Here is an 18,513-nt window from a genome sequence, read left to right as displayed (position 1 = left end):
TGGGGCAAAGCGATTTGATGTGCTGATGTGATTCGATGTTTTGGGGGTGATGCAATGTGCTTTGGGCAATTTGATGTGCTGGGGCGATTAGATGTGCTGGGAGATGCAATGTGCTGGGGGAGATGCGTTTCGATTTGCTGCATCGAATTGCATCAGCACATCGAATCGCTTCACCCCAACACCTAGAATCCCATCGCCCAATCGCATCACATATCCCCAGAACATCGAATCGCCCCCAGCACATCGCAGCACATCGCATCACATCGAATCGCATCAGCACATCGAATCGCTTCGCCCCAACACATCGAATCCCATCGCTCAATCACATCTCCCCAGAACATCGAATCGCCCCAAAGCCCATTGCATCACCCACAACACCTTACATCAGAGTCCCACTTTATAGCAGAGTATCGCCCCCTTGCATCAGAGTGTGGCAGAGTGCCCCCTTCCACATACACTATATTGTCAAAAGTATTGGGACACCTGCCTTTACACACGAACACACAAACTTTAATGGAATATCAGTCTTCGTCCATAGGGTTCAATATTTAGTTGCCACACTCTTTGCAGTTATAACAGCTTCAACTATTCTGGGAAGGCTGTCTACAAGGTTTAGGAGTGTGTCTATGGGAATATTTGACCATTCTTCCAATAGTACATTTGTGAGGTCAGGCACTGATGTTGGACGAGAAAGGCCCATCTCGCAGCCTTCACTCTATTTCACCCCAAAGGTGTTCTATTGGGTTGAGGTTAGGACTCTGCATTCCAGTCACGTTCCTCCACCCCAAACACGCTCATCCATGTCTTTATGGATCTTGCTTTGTGCACTGGTCCAAATCACTTGGTGGAGGGGGATTATGGTGTGGTGTTGTTTTTCAGGGGTTGGGCTTGGCCCCTAAATTGCAGTGAAGGCAACACTTAAGGTGTCAGCATACCAAGAAATGTTGGACAATTTCATGCTCTCAACTTTGTTGGGCCAGCAAGATCGCCTATGGCTACATCACCCTGAATGCTCCCGATCTTATCTTATCTCGTCTGATCTCGAATGCTAAGCAGTGTCGGGCCTGGTTAGTACCTGGATGGAAGACCGCTTGGGAATACCAGGTGCCGTAGGCTTTTTTTTAATATGTTGTTGGTGTCGACAACCTGTTATATTTTTCTACTGATTTGCAGAAGTGACCATCTTAGCGTTTGTCAAGAGGGTTGAGAGTGGCCAGCAAGGTCGCCTACAGCCACATCACCCTGAATGCTCTTGATCTTGTCTGATTTCGGATGCAAAGCAGGGTCGGGCTTGGTTAGTACCTGGATGGGAGACCGCCTGGGAATAACAGGTGCCATAGGCTTTTTTGTAATATGTTGTTTGTGTAGACGACCAGATTTAATTTTTCTGCTTGTTTGCTGAGGTGATCATCTTGACGTTTGTCAAGAGGGTTGAGAGTGGACAAAAGTGATCAGATTTTTTTTTTTTAAAGGGACAATGCAAAAAAAGAAAAAAAAATAAGATTTTTTTTTTAAAGCACCCCCCTCCCATCTTCGCATGCTTGCGCAGCAAAGAAAACGCTTACGTAAGTCACACCTCATATATAAATGGTGTTCAAATCACACATAAGGTATTGCCACAAACTAGATCTCCTCTGTAACTCTAACCTGGTAACCGTTACATTATTTTTAAAAGCGCTGTCTATGGAGATTTATTAAGTTCCTTAGTTTGTCGTCATTGCAGTAATGTTCACAAGCATGACATTGACATTAAGTATCTATTTACTTGGCATAACATCATCTTTTACATTATAGAAAAAAATTGGGCTAACTTTATGGGGTTTTTTTTTCATAAAAGTGTATTTTTCCCCCCAAAAATGTGTTTGAAAGAGCACTGCGCAAATATCATGAGACAAAAAAAATGATTTCAACGATCACCAATTTATTCGCTAGGGTCTATGCTAAAATATATATATATATATATATATATATATATATATATATATATATATATATATATATATATATATATATATATACAGTAGGTGCCGCCATTTTCCTATAGGAGCGAGAGAGCGGCGATAATGTCTCGGGGGCATACCAGGCCCTTAGGTCCGGTAGGAATTTTAAGGGGAATCCCCTACGCCAAAAAAAGGCGTGGGGTCCCCCTCAAAATCCATACCAGACCCCTATCCGAGCACGCAGCCCGGCCGGTCAGGAAAGGGGGTGGGGACGAACGAGCGCCCCCCCCCCTCCTGAGCCATACCAGGCTCAACATGGGGGGTGCCTTGGGGAAGGGGGGGCGGCGCGGCGCGGCCCCCGCACCCCAAAGCACCTTGTACCCATGTTGATGAGGACAAGGGCCTCTTCCCGACAACCCTGGCCGTTGGTTGTCGGGGTCTGCGGGCGGGGGGCTTATCGGAATCTGGGAGCCCCCTTTAATAAGGGGGCCCCCGGATAGCGTCCCCCCACCCTATGTGAATGAGTATGGGGTGCAATGTACTTTTAAGATCAGCCTAACTTCCTTATCCTTTGGATTACAAATTATAAAGGACCATCATAGCTAGCAGAAGAAAAGAAGATTAAAGAATGTTTACTATTAACAAGATCTTGCAACTAGCTATTAAAGTAGGGGGAGCTCCCTTGTGGTTTCACCTTGTAAAATTGTTGTTTTGCATTCATTGTTCTGTCATTTTACGTTAGGATGACAGTACAATTATTCTAACCACCTGTTTATCATAATTACAGTAAAGTATATTTATGGTTAAGTACTTCAATTGTGTGGAGTATTGTTTTCTCTCAGCAGGTGGAGCCATCGGGTGTCCTGGTAATAATACAGGTATATTATATTGTATTGTGGCGTTACCTCTCACCATTTCATTACACATTCATATTGCACCACAGCTGTGTCAAGGGGACTGAGTCAAGTCAAGGGGGGTTCATTAGCAAAGTGCAGGTGCAAATAAAACCAGCAGCTCCTTCAGGGGTTAGTGCTACATGGTAATGGGGGGGAAAAAAAATCAAGCCGTTTTTGTTCAACCCACTGGTTGAGCACAAAGAAACATTCTGATGTATGGACTGAGCTTACATGAAAGAAGAACTTAATTAAAACCAGCAACAGTTGAGACAATGAACACCTTGGTCAGGTCTATGTACAGTATATCTATGCATATTGTATAGAGTACAGGGATTAAGAGCAAGCAATAAACAAAACAGAGTACAGCAGTAAGGATAACTGCCACATTCACAACAGGGTTCTCCTTTACATCCATGTCTCTAAAGTCCCACCCAGTAGTGCACCTCACCCCTATATATTGTGGACCTATACCAGTCCTTAAGGATTAGCAGACTGTACCTCACTCAACCCAATATACTGTAGTGCGCTATACCTTACCAGTCCTTAGAAGGACCTTTGTGCAAATAGTAGGTTGGGATTAGCAGACTGTACCTCAGTCCCTATACTCATAAAGGACTGCTGCAGTATAGGGCAGTAGTCAGCAGTAGTGCACCTCAATCCTATATATTGTGGACCTATACCAGTCCTTAAGGATTAGCAGACTGTACCTCACTCAACCCTATATACTGTAGTACGCTATACCTTACCAGTCCTTAGAAGGACCTTTGTGCAGTGAATCTGGGATCGATAACTACAAGCATTCTTTTTTTATATGTGAAATTCTGACAATTCAGGACTCTTGAGACAATGGAGGCGAGGGAAGGTCAGGGTAGGCAAAGAAGAGGGTGCAGGAGATGATCACCAGCACCGTGATATAGAGCACTGACACCTGCACCGTGATAGAGCGATCTGACACCAGCACCGTGACATAACACATGTATGAGGTGAATCTGGGATCGACAACTACAAGCATTCTTTTTTTATATGTGAAATTCTGCCAATTCAGGACTCTTGAGACAATGGAGTCGAGGGAAAAAATCAAGCCGTTTTTGTTCAACCCACTGGTTGAGCACAAAGAAACATTCTGATGTATGGACTGAGCTTACATGAAAGAAGAACTTAATTAAAACCAGCAACAGTTGAGACAATGAACACCTTGGTCAGGTCTATGTACAGTATATCTATGCATATTGTATAGAGTACAGGGATTAAGAGCAAGCAATAAACAAAACAGAGTACAGCAGTAAGGATAACTGCCACATTCACAACAGGGTTCTCCTTTACATCCATGTCTCTAAAGTCCCACCCAGTAGTGCACCTCACCCCTATATATTGTGGACCTATACCAGTCCTTAAGGATTAGCAGACTGTACCTCACTCAACCCAATATACTGTAGTGCGCTATACCTTACCAGTCCTTAGAAGGACCTTTGTGCAAATAGTAGGCTGTGATTAGCAGACTGTACCTCAGTCCCTATACTCATAAAGGACTGCTGCAGTATAGGGCAGTAGTCAGCAGTAGTGCACCTCAATCCTATATATTGTGGACCTATACCAGTCCTTAAGGATTAGCAGACTGTACCTCACTCAACCCTATATACTGTAGTACGCTATACCTTACCAGTCCTTAGAAGGACCTTTGTGCAGTGAATCTGGGATCGATAACTACAAGCATTCTTTTTTTATATGTGAAATTCTGACAATTCAGGACTCTTGAGACAATGGAGGCGAGGGAAGGTCAGGGTAGGCAAAGAAGAGGGTGCAGGAGATGATCACCAGCACCGTGATATAGAGCACTGACACCTGCACCGTGATAGAGCGATCTGACACCAGCACCGTGACATAACACATGTATGAGGTGAATCTGGGATCGACAACTACAAGCATTCTTTTTTTATATGTGAAATTCTGCCAATTCAGGACTCTTGAGACAATGGAGTCGAGGGAAGGTCAGGGTAGGCAAAGAAGAGGTGCAGGAGATGATCACCAGCACCAGCACCGTGATATAGAGCACTGACACCTGCACCATGATAGAGTGCACTGACACCAGCACCGAGATAGAGAGCACTAACAGCAGCACTGATACCAGCAACTTGCTGCTGGACCCCAAAAATATGACACCGCTCAACCTCTTCAAACAGGAGGGTACGGGCATATAGTACGGTGTGCTTTTTAGGTTGTGATTAGCAGACTGTACCTCACTGAACCCTATATACTGTAGTACACTATACCTTACCAGTCCTTATAAGGACCTTTGTGGAACTAGTAGGTTGTGATTAGCAGACTGTACCTCAGTCCCTATACTGATAAAAGGACTGCTGCAGAATTGGGCAGCAGTCAGCAGTAGTGCACCTCAATCCTATATATTGTGGACCTATACCAGTCCTTAAGGATTAGCAGACTGTACCTCACTCAACCCTATATACTGTAGTACGCTATACCTTACCAGTCCTTAGAAGGACCTTTGTGCAAATAGTAGGGTGTGATTTTCGTCCGGGAGCGATCCGGGACGAGGGGGCGGCCATTCATTCATGGCCACCCCCTCGCGATCGCTCCCGACGAATAGAAATCCCCCGTGACATCACTTCCTCTCCTGTAATGTAAACACAGGAGAGGAAGTGATGTATTCTCTCCTCCGTGTCGGTATTTTTCGTTCCGACACGGAGGAGAGCGGATCGGTGAGTTGCACCAACACTCTACACACACAGTAGAACATGCCAGGCACACTCACACCCCCCCCGATCACCCCCCCCCAATTACCCCTGCCCCCCAGTCACAGTGACACCAATGTCATATTTTTTTTTTGCATTGGTGTCATTTGTGACTGTAATAACTGTTAGGGCAGTTAGGGTTAGCCCCCTTTAGTTCTAATGTACCCCCCTAACCCCCCCAATAAAGGTTTAACCCCGTGATCACCCCCCGTCGCCAGTGTCACTAAGGCTGGGTTCACATTGCAGCGGTTTATGAGAACGAATGTGATTCGCACCGCACTGCAGTGCAAATCACATCCGATCTCTGTGCGATTCGAGTTCAGCCATTCGCCGCACCCGCCGCACCCGCCGCACCCGCCACACCCGCCGCACCCGCCGCAAATTCGCACGGGACCCTTTTTTTGGCCCGCAGCAGAATCGGATCGCATGGGTGTTCACACCATGCGATCCGAGTTTGCAGATCGCACTGCGATATGCGAACTGATCTGGGGGTGTCAGTAACATTTCACTGACACTCCCAGCAGTTCGCATAGGGCAGTGTGAACTGCCGCCGGGAGGCATGCGATGCGGGAACCCGCCGCGGATTCGCGGCGTTTCCGCATCGCTCCAGTGTGAACCCAGCCTAATAAGCGATCATTTTTCTGATCGCCGTATTAGTGTCACAGGTGACGCTAGTTAGGCAGGTAGGTATTTAGGTTCGCCGCAGCTTTTTATAGCGCCAGGGACCCCCATATACTACCGCATAAAGCCCCCTGATTGCCCCCTAGTTAACCCTTTCACCAGTGATCACCATATAACTGTTACAGGTGACGCTGGTTGGTTAGTTATTTTTTTATAGTTTCAGGGCACCCGCCATTTATTACCTAATAAAGGTTTAACCCCCTGATCACCCGGCGGGTGTCATTTGTGACTAATAACTGTTAGGGCAGTTAGGGTTAGCCCCCTTTAGTTCTAAGGTACCCCCCTAACCCCCCCAATAAAGGTTTAACCCCGTGATCACCCCCCGTCGCCAGTGTCACTAAGGCTGGGTTCACATTGCAGCGGTTTATGAGAACGGATGTGATTCGCACCGCACTGCAGTGCAAATCACATCCGATCTCTGTGCGATTCGAGTTCAGCTATACAGATAGTATGGCTGAATTCGTGTCGCACCCGCCGCACCCGCCGCAAACTCGCACGGGACCCTTTTTTTGGTCCGCAGCAGAATCGGATCGCATGGGTGTTCACACCATGCGATCCAAGTTTGCAGATCGCACTGCGATATGCGAACTGATCTGGGGGTGTCATTAACATTTCACTGACACTCCCAGCAGTTCGCATAGGGCAGTGTGAACTGCCGCCGGGAGGCATGCGATGCGGGAACCCGCCGCGCATTCGTGGCGTTCCCGCATCGCTCCAGTGTGAACCCAGCCTAATAAGCGATCGTTTTTCTGATCGCTGTATTAGTGTCACAGGTGACGCTAGTTAGGCAGGTAGGTATTTAGGTTCGCCGCAGCTTTTTATAGCGCCAGGGACCCCCATATACTACCGCATAAAGCCCCCTGATTGCCCCCTAGTTAACCCTTTCACCAGTGATCACCATATAACTGTTACAGGTGACGCTGGTTGGTTAGTTATTTTTTTATAGTTTCAGGGCACCCGCCATTTATTACCTAGTCTCACTAGTGTACCCCTAAATTTAGGGGTGTCTACTTTCCAAAATGGGGTCATTTGGGGGGGGTTTGTGCCATCTTGGCATTTTATGGCCTTCAAAACTGTAACGCCCTTAGAAAGCCTGAAGGCGGTGCTTGGGTTTCGGGGCCCCGTACGCGGCTAGGCTCCCAAAAAGTCCCACATATGTGGTATCCCCGTACTCAGGAGAAGCAGCAGAATTTATTTTGGGGTGTAATTTCACATATGCCCATGGCATGCGTGAGCAATATATCATTTAGTGACAACTTTGTGAAAAAAAAAAAAAAAAAAAAGTTTGTAATTTTCCCGCAACTTGTGGCAAAATATAAAATATTCCATGGACTCAACATGCCTCTCAGCAAATAGCTTGGGGTGTCTACTTTCTAAAATGGGGTCATTTGTGGGGGTTTTGTGCCATCTTGGCATTTTATGGCCTTCAAAACTGTAATAGGTAGTGAGAAGTGAACTCAAAAATTTACGCCCTTAGAAAGCCTGAAGGCGGTGCTTGGTTTTCGGGGCCCCGTACGCGGCTAGGCTCCCAAAAAGTCCCACATATGTGGTATCCCCGTACTCAGGAGAAGCAGCAGAATTTATTTTGGGGTGTCATTTCACATATGCCCATGGCATGCATGAGCAATATATCATTTAGTGACAACTTTGTGAAAAAAAAAAAAAAAAAAAGTTTGTAATTTTCCCGCAACTTGTGGCAAAATATAAAATATTCCATGAACTCAACATGCCTCTCAGCAAATAGCTTGGGGTGTCTACTTTCTAAAATGGGGTCATTTGTGGGGGTTTTGTGCCATCTTGGCATTTTATGGCCTTCAAAACTGTAATAGGTAGTGAGAAGTGAACTCAAAAATTTACGCCCTTAGAAAGCCTGAAGGCGGTGCTTGGTTTTCGGGGCCCCGTACGCGGCTAGGCTCCCAAAAAGTCCCACATATGTGGTATCTCCGTACTCAGGAGAAGCAGCAGAATTTATTTTGGGGTGTCATTTCACATATGCCCATAGCATGTGTGAGCAATATATCATTTAGTGACAACTTTGTGTAAAAAAAAAAAAAAAAAAATTTTTTGTCATTATTCAATCGCTTGAGGCAAAAAAATAAAATATTCAATGGGCTCAACATGCCTCTTATCAATTTCCTTAGGGGGTCTACTTTCCAAAATGGGGTCATTTGGGGGGGTTTTGTACTGCCCTGCCATTTTAGCACCTCATGAAATAAGATAGGCAGTCGTAAACTAAAAGCTGCGTAAATTCCAGAAAACGTACCTTAGTTTGTAGATGTGACAACTTTTGCGCAAACCAATAAATATACAATTATTGACTTTTTTTTTACCAAAGACATGTGGCTGAATACATTTTGGCCTAAATGTATGACTAAAATTGAGTTTATTGGATTTTTCTAATAACAAAAAGTAGAAAATATCATTTTTTTTCAAAATTTGCGGTCTTTTTACGTTTATATCGCAAAAAATAAAAATCGCAGAGGCAATCAAATACCATAAAAAGAAAGCTCTATTTGTGGGAAGAAAAGGACGCAAATTTTGTTTGGGTACAACATTGCATGACCGCGCAATTACCAGTTAAAGCAGCGCAGTGCCAAAGTGTAAAAAGACCTCTGGTCATTTACCAGCAAAATGGTCCGGTCTGAAAGTGGTTAAGGATTAGCAGACTGTGCCTCACTCAACCCTATATACTGTAGTACGCTATACCTTACCAGTCCTTAGAAGGACCTTTGTGCAAATACTAGGTTGTGATTAGCAGACTGTACCTCCGTCCCTATACTCTTAAAGGACTGCTGCAGAATAGGGCAGCAGTCAACAGTAGTGCACCTCAACCCTATATATTGTGGACCTATACCAGTCCTTAAGGATTAGCAGACTGTACCTCACTCAACCCTGTATACTGTAGTACACTATACCTTACCAGTGCTTAGAAGGACCTTTGTGGAACTAGTAGGTTGTGATTAGTAGACTGTACCTCAGTCCCTATACTCATAAAGGACTGCTGAAGAATAGGGCAGCAGTCAGCAGTAGTGCACCTCAACCCTATATATTGTGGACCTATACCAGTCCTTAAGGATTAGCAGACTGTACCTCACTCAACCCTATATACTGTATTACGCTATACCTTACCAGTCCTTAGAAGGACCTTTGTGCAAATAGTAGGTTGTGATTAGCAGACTGTACCTCAGTCCCTATACTCATAAAGGACTACTGCAGCAGAAGGGCAGCAGTCAAGTATAATATTCTTTCTATATTTGGAAGAAAGAATATTATACGTGTATAAGCCTATTACCATACCAGTCCTTAAAAGATCCTTTGTGGACCTAATAGTAACAGCTACTGATTAAACTGACTGTTCCTCACTGCCACACACAGCTTCCTGCCTGTCCCTATTTAAACTGACAAAACACAGGCTCCTGCAACAATAACTTGAATAGCACTCAAAACTATATCCTTTACTACTTTACCATACCAGTCCTGAAAAGGACTTTTGTGGACCTAATAGTAACAGCTAATGATTAAACTGACTGTCCCTGCTGCACACAGCGTCCTGTCCCTCTCTCAGCCCTGACAAAAGACAATCTGCAGCAACAATGACTTGAATAGCAGTGCCTCAAACCTATATCCGTGCCACCCATCCGTGCCATCTTATCTGTGCCCATCTTTGCCCATCAGTGCCTCCTTATCTGTGCCCATCAGTACTGCCTTATCTGTGCCTATTGGTGCCACTTTATCTGTGCCTATTAGTGCCGCCTTAACTATGCCTATCATTGCCCACCAGTGTAGCCTATCAGTGCCCACCAGTGTCGCCTCATCAGTGCACTTCAATGAAGGAGAAAAATTACCTGTTTGCAAAATTTTATAACAAACTATTAAACATGATTTTTATTTTATTTTTTTGCATCTTTTTTTGTTTGTGGGAAAAAAATGATAAAAATTTCATTTGGGTACGGTGTTGTATGACCGCGCAATTGTCATTCAAAGTGCATCAGCGCTGAAAGCTGAAAATTGGTCTGGGCAGGAGGGGGGTCGCATCACCCCCAGCACATTGCATCACCCCCAACACTTCGAATTGCATCAGCACATCGAATTGTATCGCCCCAACACATCTCATCGCCCCAGCAAATCGAATTGCATCTCCCCCATCACATTGCATCTGCCCCAGCACATTGCATCACCCCCAGCCCATCGAAATGCCCAAAGCACATTGCATCACCTACAACACATCGAATCGCATCAGCACATCGAATTGCTTCGCCCCACCTTATCGCATCAAAATGCATCACCCAAGCACATCGCATCGCCTCAGCACATCGAATCGCATCTCCCCAGAACAACGAATCACATCTCCCCCAGCACATCGAATCGCCCAAAGCACATTGCATCACGCCAACACATCAAATCGCATCAGAAAATCGAATCGCGCCGCCCTCAACACATCGCATCGAATCACATCACCCAAGCACATTGCATTGAATGGCCCCAGCACATCGAATCGCATCTCCCCCAGAACATCGAATCACATCACCCCAGCACATTGCATCACCCCCAACACTTCGAATTGCATCATCACATCGAATCGCATCGCCCCAGCAAATCGAATCGCATCTCCCCCAGCACATTGCATCTCCCAGCACATCTAATTGCCCCAGCACATCAAATCGCCCAAAGCACATTGCATCACCCCCAAAACATCGAATCACATCAGCACATCAAATCGCTTTGCCCCACCCCATCGCATCGAAACACATCACCCAAGCACATCGCATCGCTGGTAGAAGGGAATTAATTAATTTACAGTTAAATGTTGTTAGAGTACTTACCTTTGATTGGTCCAGAGGCTTAGTAACAGTTGCCACAAACAGGAGACCCTATAAAAGAGAAAAAAGTGTGTCAGTTGCCGCAGTATAACGGACAAAGAAGATCAGAACACATCCCTGCTGTTTCGTTATGGAGTCCTTACTGCGACAGGTGATCGAACAGGCTGGTGCCGTGGATGGAGAGCGGTGGCTTCGTTCCTGTCTGTCGGCTTATCCGGTGGCTGGTTCTGGTAGTGTTCCGTCTGTGGATGTCCCTCTGGTGGAGCAGTTTGATTTCCTCAGTGCATTCTCTCGGGTACCCCAGGATCTTCCGGTTTCGGCGGCTTCCTCTTCCTCCCGGTCGGTCCCTCCTCTTGACACGGTGACGCAAGAACCTTTCGGAGATGTCCGCAGCTGTTCGGCCTATTCTCCGATCTCCGAGGACGGCGCATGTGCAGTGGACCATCGGGCTGCCCGGAAAAAAACGAGAAGGAGACCGCGAAGATTTGAATCGGTGGATTCACCCCTGCAAAACAAAAAAGGTACTGGGTCTGCTTGTTTGAAGAAAAAGAAAAAATCTAATCATTTGAATGTTACTGGGCATACTGTCACTGCTAGGGACAATGTCTATAGTGCTTTGCATGTATCTGATGCGGTGGCTGCTACAGTTGATAATGCTTCACTGGTGCTTGATAACATTGCCATGGTGAATGCAGGGGCGGATCCAGGGGGGGGCAACGGGTCAATTGCCCCCCCGAGAATACCGGCAGGCTGGTTTCCGCGGGTCCAATCGCGGCCGGTTCCGCGGGTACCAGCGGCCCGGTTCCGCGGGTACCAGCGGGCCGGTTCCGCAGGTCCAATCGCGGCCCGTTCCGCGGGTCCAATTGCGGCCGGTTCTGCGGGTACCCGCACGGCCGGTTCCGCGGGTCCAATCGCGGTCGGTTCCGCGGGTACCCGCGCTGAGTGGACGGTGAGGCGGGGGCAGCTGGGTGGCTTAGGAGGGCTGCTGGCCAATCAGGAAGCCAGCAGGCAGGGGAGCAGGGAGATGACATCATCTCTCACTGCCCTGCATCCCTCCAGTTCCGCCCTCACTGTGTAGGAAGCTGTGTGCAGCAGAGAGATTGCAGAAAAGTGACACAGTAGGTGACAATCCGCAATGTGTGGCAGGCTACGTGGCAATCCGCAATGTGTGGCAGACTACGTGGCAAGTGGCAATCCGCAATCTGTGGCAGGTGACGTGGCAAGTGACAATCCGCAATGTGTGGCAGGCAACGTGGCAAGTGACAATCCGCAATGTGTGGCAGGTGACGTGGCAAGTGGCAATCCGCAATGTGTGGCAGGCAATGTGGCAAGTGACAATCCGCAATGTGTGGCAGGCTACGTGGCAAGTGGCAATCCGCAATGTGTGGCAGGCAACGTGGCAAGTGACAATCCGCAATGTGTGGCAGGTGATGTGGCAAGTGGCAATCCGCAATGTGTGGCAGGCAACGTGGCAAGTGACAATCCGCAATGTGTGGCAGGTGACGTGGCAAGTGGCAATCCGCAATGTGTGGCAGGCTACGTGGCAATCCGCATCTGGTGGCAGGCGAGGTGGCAAGTGACAATCCGCAATGTTTGGCAGGCAACGTGGCAAGTGACAATCCGCAATGTGTGGCAGGTGACGTGGCAAGTAACAATCCGCATTTGGTGACAGGCAACGTGGCAAGTGACAATCCGCAATGTGTGGCAGGTGACGTGGCAAGTGGCAATCCGCAATGTGTGGCAGGCAATGTGGCAAGTGACAATCCGCAATGTGTGGCAGGCTACGTGGCAAGTGGCAATCCGCAATGTGTGGCAGGCAACGTGGCAAGTGACAATCCGCAATGTGTGGCAGGTGATGTGGCAAGTGGCAATCCGCAATGTGTGGCAGGCAACGTGGCAAGTGACAATCCGCAATGTGTGGCAGGTGACGTGGCAAGTGGCAATCCGCAATGTGTGGCAGGCTACGTGGCAATCCGCATCTGGTGGCAGGCGAGGTGGCAAGTGACAATCCGCAATGTGTGGCAGGCAACGTGGCAAGTGACAATCCGCAATGTGTGGCAGGTGACGTGGCAAGTAACAATCCGCATTTGGTGACAAGTGACGTGGCAAGTGACAATCCACATTTGGTGGCAGGCGACATGGCAAGTGACATCCTCAGGGCTCCCACTGATTCTGCATTATGGTGAGTTGAACCATTTAATTTTATATTACAATGTATTAATAGAAATAATGCACTTCAATCATCCTGACACCATAACAACCATGGTGCCGTAATGATTGAAGCACAAATACCAGCCATTTCCCATATAAATTGCCCCCAAAAAAACATATTTTATAGCAGTGCCCCTCCCGAGATTAGACTCTGGATCCGCCCCTGGGTGAATGACAGAGCTCCTGTAATGGCTGCAGATTGCTCCATTTCTGAAGGATTTCAGCAGGCAGCTGTTCCTACTGCTCAAGAAGTTTCACGTTTAAATGGAGGTGAGTCGATTGATGCCTCTATTCTGCAAAACTTTATGATTAATGTCACAACTTTTATCGAATTTATTGCCTAAAACTGCTTCTTCTCGCTCTGCTGATGACGCTGCTTTTATGTCAGTTTCAAAAGATAGTGTTCATACTGCTTCAAATTCTTCTGTTTTGCTAAATGTTGATTTGACTTTCTCTGGTTTATCATTAGTTCCCTCTTGTGCTACTGTTTCTAATGTTCTTGAACCTTACATTAAAGAAGTACTTACGTGTGAATTGTCTCCATTAGGTTTTCACTTACCTATTTCAGTTAAAGAAAAGATTTGGAAAGGGGATTATATTGAATTGCTTTCCTTATTGCGTCATTTAAAGAATATAGGTTTGATAAAAAATATGGTGAGAAATCTGATGATGACAGGAGACGTTTAGGCACACGCAATTTTAATAATTGGTTACAATCTTTTTGTATTTATGCTAGTGTAATGGGCGAATGTCATCCTGAGTTATGTAGCGGTATGTTTCATCATGTTGAAATAATTTTAGAAGCTTATAAAAATGTTCCAGGTTTAGCTTGGTTCTCTTATGATGAAGCCTTTCGACAGAAGCTTTCGGTTCATAAGTCTTCCTTTGGAGCAGGGAGAGACTGCAGTGACCCAAATCGCTAGCTATTAGGTCCACAAAAGTTATTTTAAGAACTGGTATGGTATAGGTGTAGTTCAGGATGGGTGGCACTAATAGGTACCACTGATAGATGGGACTGATGGGCACTGATAAGTGGCACTGATAGGTGGCTCTGATAGGTGGCACTGCTGGGCACTGATGGGCGGCGCTGATGGGCACTGGTAGATGACACTGATGGGCACGGATATGTGGCACTGGGGTGCAGCTCCGTTGTTGAGGCAGATTGTGGGCACTGATGTGTGGTACTGTGGGCACTGATGTGTGGCACTGTGGGCACTGCTGGGTGGCACTATGGGCACTGCTGGGTGGCACTGATTGGGGGCACTTTTTTATTACAGAGGTGGCACTGGCAGGGGGCTGGTGGGTACTGGTAAGCTGGCCGTGATCGGGACTGATGTCCCGATCACGGCCGCCGGTGATCGGCTCTTTTTTTTTCTCCTCGCGCTGTCAGCGCGAGGAGGAAAGATAGCCGATTACCGGCTTCGTTGTATCTCATGATCAGCTGTCATTGGCTGACAGCTGATCACATGGTAAGGGGTCGGGATCGACCCCTTGCTTGGATCTGTGATCAGGCAAGTCTCATAAACGGGCAGGGCGCTCGTGCACGGGACGATGTCGATAGACGTCGTCCCGGCAAAGGAGGTCCGCGTTGTAGCCGTCATTTGGCTATAGCGCGGGTCTCTACTGGTTAAACTGAGCCGCAGATCTAAACCATTCTGCAGAAACTCCAAAACTACTGAGGTGGACGGAGTGGTGGGGTCCCACTGCTTACTTTCTGCAAATGTTTTAAATGTATTCCATATTTTAGAATAGATAAAGTTTGTGGAAGGTTTCCTAGCCTTTAGGAGAGTAGAAATCACCCCCACTGAGAATCCTAATGACTGGAAATTCTGCCGCTCAAGATCCAAAGATGTAGATTCAGTTTGTGAGGAGCTGGGTGCACCAATTTCTCCTGTGAGAGAAGCTGCGGGAACACTGGGATCTTGACCGGCGGGGCATACGCTGAGATGTTCTTAGATGTAGATGTTCTTTTAGACTCAGCAGAGCTAAATACACTGCTCGCAGCTCTAAGACGTTGGAGACTACCCCCGCCACAGGGACGTCCCATTTCCCTTGCACTGCCAGGTGATCTCAGTGTGCTCCCCACCCTTTCGAACTTGCGTCGGTGGTAAGAATGGTCCAGGAAGGGCATTGCAGGAGCCGAGGCTTTGAAATGAGGTCTTCCTTCGACCCCCAGAGGAGACTTCTCTTCATAGAAGCTGAAATTGATATTCTCTGACATAGGGACTTCTTCCTCCACTGCGTCAAAAAGCCCCATTGAAGAGTCCTCAGATGCCAATGAGCCCAAGGTAACATTGGAAAGGCAAGCCGCCATGGTCCCGATTAAACTCAAGCAATTCGAGGCTGACAGGTGGGAGAGAGATCTGACGTGGACCATCTTCTGAACAATCACCTTCACCTTCTGGGGAGGGAGGCGCACTGTACCAGTCTTGGTATTGAATAGAGCACCCAGGTAAATCATCACCTGAGTTGGGGTTAGGAGGCTCTTCTCTGTATTTACTAACCATCCAAACTCTCTCAGAGTCCTCAGAAGAATCTCCTTGTAGTCCCGTAGCTGGGCTTGATCAGACGCTAGCAGTAGAATGTCATCCAAAAAGTGAAAGACTCGAAGGTGCCAGGGCTGAAATTAGAACTTTTGAGAATATCCTTGGTGATGTGCATAGGCCAAAAGGCAGGCATTGAAACTGGAGATGTGTTGAGCCTATTGCCACTCTCAAAAATCTTTGGAACGCTGGTAACACGGGAACATGGAAATAAGCATCTTGCAAGTCTACCGATAGCAAGCAGTCTCCTGGTTGGACCATCTGGATGATCGTCTGCAAGGATTCCATCTTGAACGAGTCGAGCTGTATGAAACGATTTAACCTCTTCAGATCCACCACTGGTCTCCACTCTCCACTCTTCTTGGGGATGAGGAAGAGAGGAGAATAGAATCCCATGAATCTCTCGGAGGGAGGGACCGGTAAAACTGCCTGTTGTACTACAAGAAGGTGAAGATATTTCTGCAGAGCTTCCGCTTTCTGCTGTGAAGTTGGACTTTTTGTTAGAACTAACGAGTCTTGTGGGGGCACATCTTGGAAGGTCCAAAAATGGGTAAAACGGACTGTAGAGACCACCCACGGATCTTCGCAACGACTGCTCGATACCTCCGCAAACCTCTTCAACCTGGCTGCAGTGGCCTTTTGTCAAAAGGATTTTGTCCCCTCCTGAGTATTGGAGAGGCTTCTCTATTTGCCTTTAGAAACGTGGCCTGAGTACTCCTCCAATTCTTTTTGGGGTCTCTGCCTTGTCTAAAGTTGGAGAAATTCCTATTCCTGGAAGCTTGGAATTTTGTTGATACCACGTGTGAATGCCTCACCCTTCTATCCTGGGGAAGTAGCCCCAACTTCCCTCCTGTCACTCTCGAGATTGCCTTTTCCAGTCTTTCTCTAAAGAGTGCCTTCCCATCAAAAGGGATTTTGCACCAGTTTTGTTTTGATGCTGCGTCGGCTGCCCATGGCTTTTATAATGTTGTCCTTTGGTACATCTTCTCGGATGACTACTTCAATGTTTTCTGTCCAAACTTTAATGGCATTAGACACCAAGGCTAAAGCCACAGCCAGTCTACATGCTCCTCCAGCCAACTGATAGGCTTTTTTCAAATCCATCTATACGCCTGTCCAGAGGATCTTTAAAAGGAGGCTGAATCCTCCATAGGTAGGGTGATGTTCTTCGTTAAACGCACCACTGCTGCATCAACTACTGGAGGTGTATCCAGGAAGGCTGTATCTGACTTGGCCAGCGGGTACAACTTCTGGAGTCTATTTAGGGAGAAGCGTTTATCCGTCCTCTTCCATTCCCCTTCTATTAAATCCTTTAATTCTTCTAGAAAGGGAAAAAAATGAATTTCATTTTCAGAAATGGAAAAAAGGTTTTTGTCTTTTTAGGAGGCTCTTCCACCTCTTCCCAGCAGATAGCTGGTTTAACCGCCAAGACAAAAGGTTGTACTAATGAAAAATTAAACCCCGAGGGTTCTGATTCATCTGAGGAATCCTCCGACTCGGCACTGTCCCCAGCAGATAAGGGAGGCGGGGTTGAAGAAGTGCCTGCTGGGTCCACGGATGATTGACCCTGGTTAGTCATTTCTGACGTTTGACCCCTAAGCGTGTCTTGCAGGGAGGGAGGTGTATGAATTAGCTCTGCTAATGAGTCTTTAACCACTTAACAACCAGCCCATAACCGAATGACGGCTACAGGGCGGTTGTTTAACTCTGGGAGGCCGTCATATGACGTCCTCCCAGAATTCCGCTCTCGCGCGCCCCCTGGGGCGCGCACTCGAGAGCATCCTTGACTGCCGGGTCCACGTGATCGCTCCATCAAATGACGGAGTGATCACTTGTAAACAAACCGATCGGTACAGCGGAGGGGGAAGAGATCAGTGTCAGCAGCGCTGTGGGCTGCATCTGCAGTGCCCACATCGCTGCTCATCGAAAATTAACCCCATCATACCCTGCCATTACTCTGCAATACTCTGCTTCAATACTCTACAATACTCTGCTGCAATACTCTGCAATACCCTGCAACAACACTCTGCAATGCTCTGCGACACCCGCCAATACCCTGCAACACCCTGCAATGCTCTGCAACACCCTGCAATGATCTGCAATGCTCTGCAACACCCGCCAATACTCTGCAACACTCTGCAATGCTCTGCAACACCCGCCAATACCCTGCAACACTCTGCAACACCCGCCAATACCCTGCAACACCCTGCAATACCCTGCAACACCCTGCAACAACACTCTGCAATACCCTGCAACAACACTCTGCAATGCTCTGCAACACCCGCCAATACCCTGCAACACCCGCCAATATCCTGCAACACCCTGCAATACCCTGCAACACCCGCCAATACCCTGCAACACTCTGCAATGCTCTGCAACACTCTGCAATGCTCTGCAACACTCTGCAATGCTCTGCAACACCCGCCAATACCCTGCAACACTCTGCAACACCCGCCAATACCCTGCAACACCCTGCAATACCCTGCAACACTCTGCAATACCCTGCAACACTCTGCAATGTTCTGCAACACCCGCCAATACCCTGCAACACTCTGCAATACTCTGCAACACCCGCCAATACCCTACAACACTCTGCAATGTTCTGCAACACCCGCCAATACCCTGCAACACTCGGCAATACTCTGCAACACCCGCCAATACCCTACAACATT

General features: G+C 47.3%; 2 pseudogenes; both read left to right on the top strand.

Moving 5' to 3' along the window:
- Positions 1-987: 987 nt before the first annotated feature.
- LOC143936280 (5S ribosomal RNA) lies at positions 988-1,116 on the top strand (annotated as a pseudogene).
- Positions 1,117-1,224: 108 nt separating this feature from the next.
- On the top strand, positions 1,225-1,343 carry LOC143936538 (5S ribosomal RNA; annotated as a pseudogene).
- Positions 1,344-18,513: the final 17,170 nt, after the last annotated feature.

The sequence above is a fragment of the Lithobates pipiens genome, unplaced genomic scaffold, assembly GCF_037356315.1.
Source record: "Lithobates pipiens isolate NorthernLeopardFrog02 unplaced genomic scaffold, aLitPip1_a1.2 Scaffold_28, whole genome shotgun sequence".
Taxonomy (NCBI): Eukaryota; Metazoa; Chordata; class Amphibia; order Anura; family Ranidae; genus Lithobates; species Lithobates pipiens.
The sequence above is the reverse complement of the archived record's forward strand: the minus strand, read 5'-3'. Positions and strand labels throughout refer to the sequence as shown.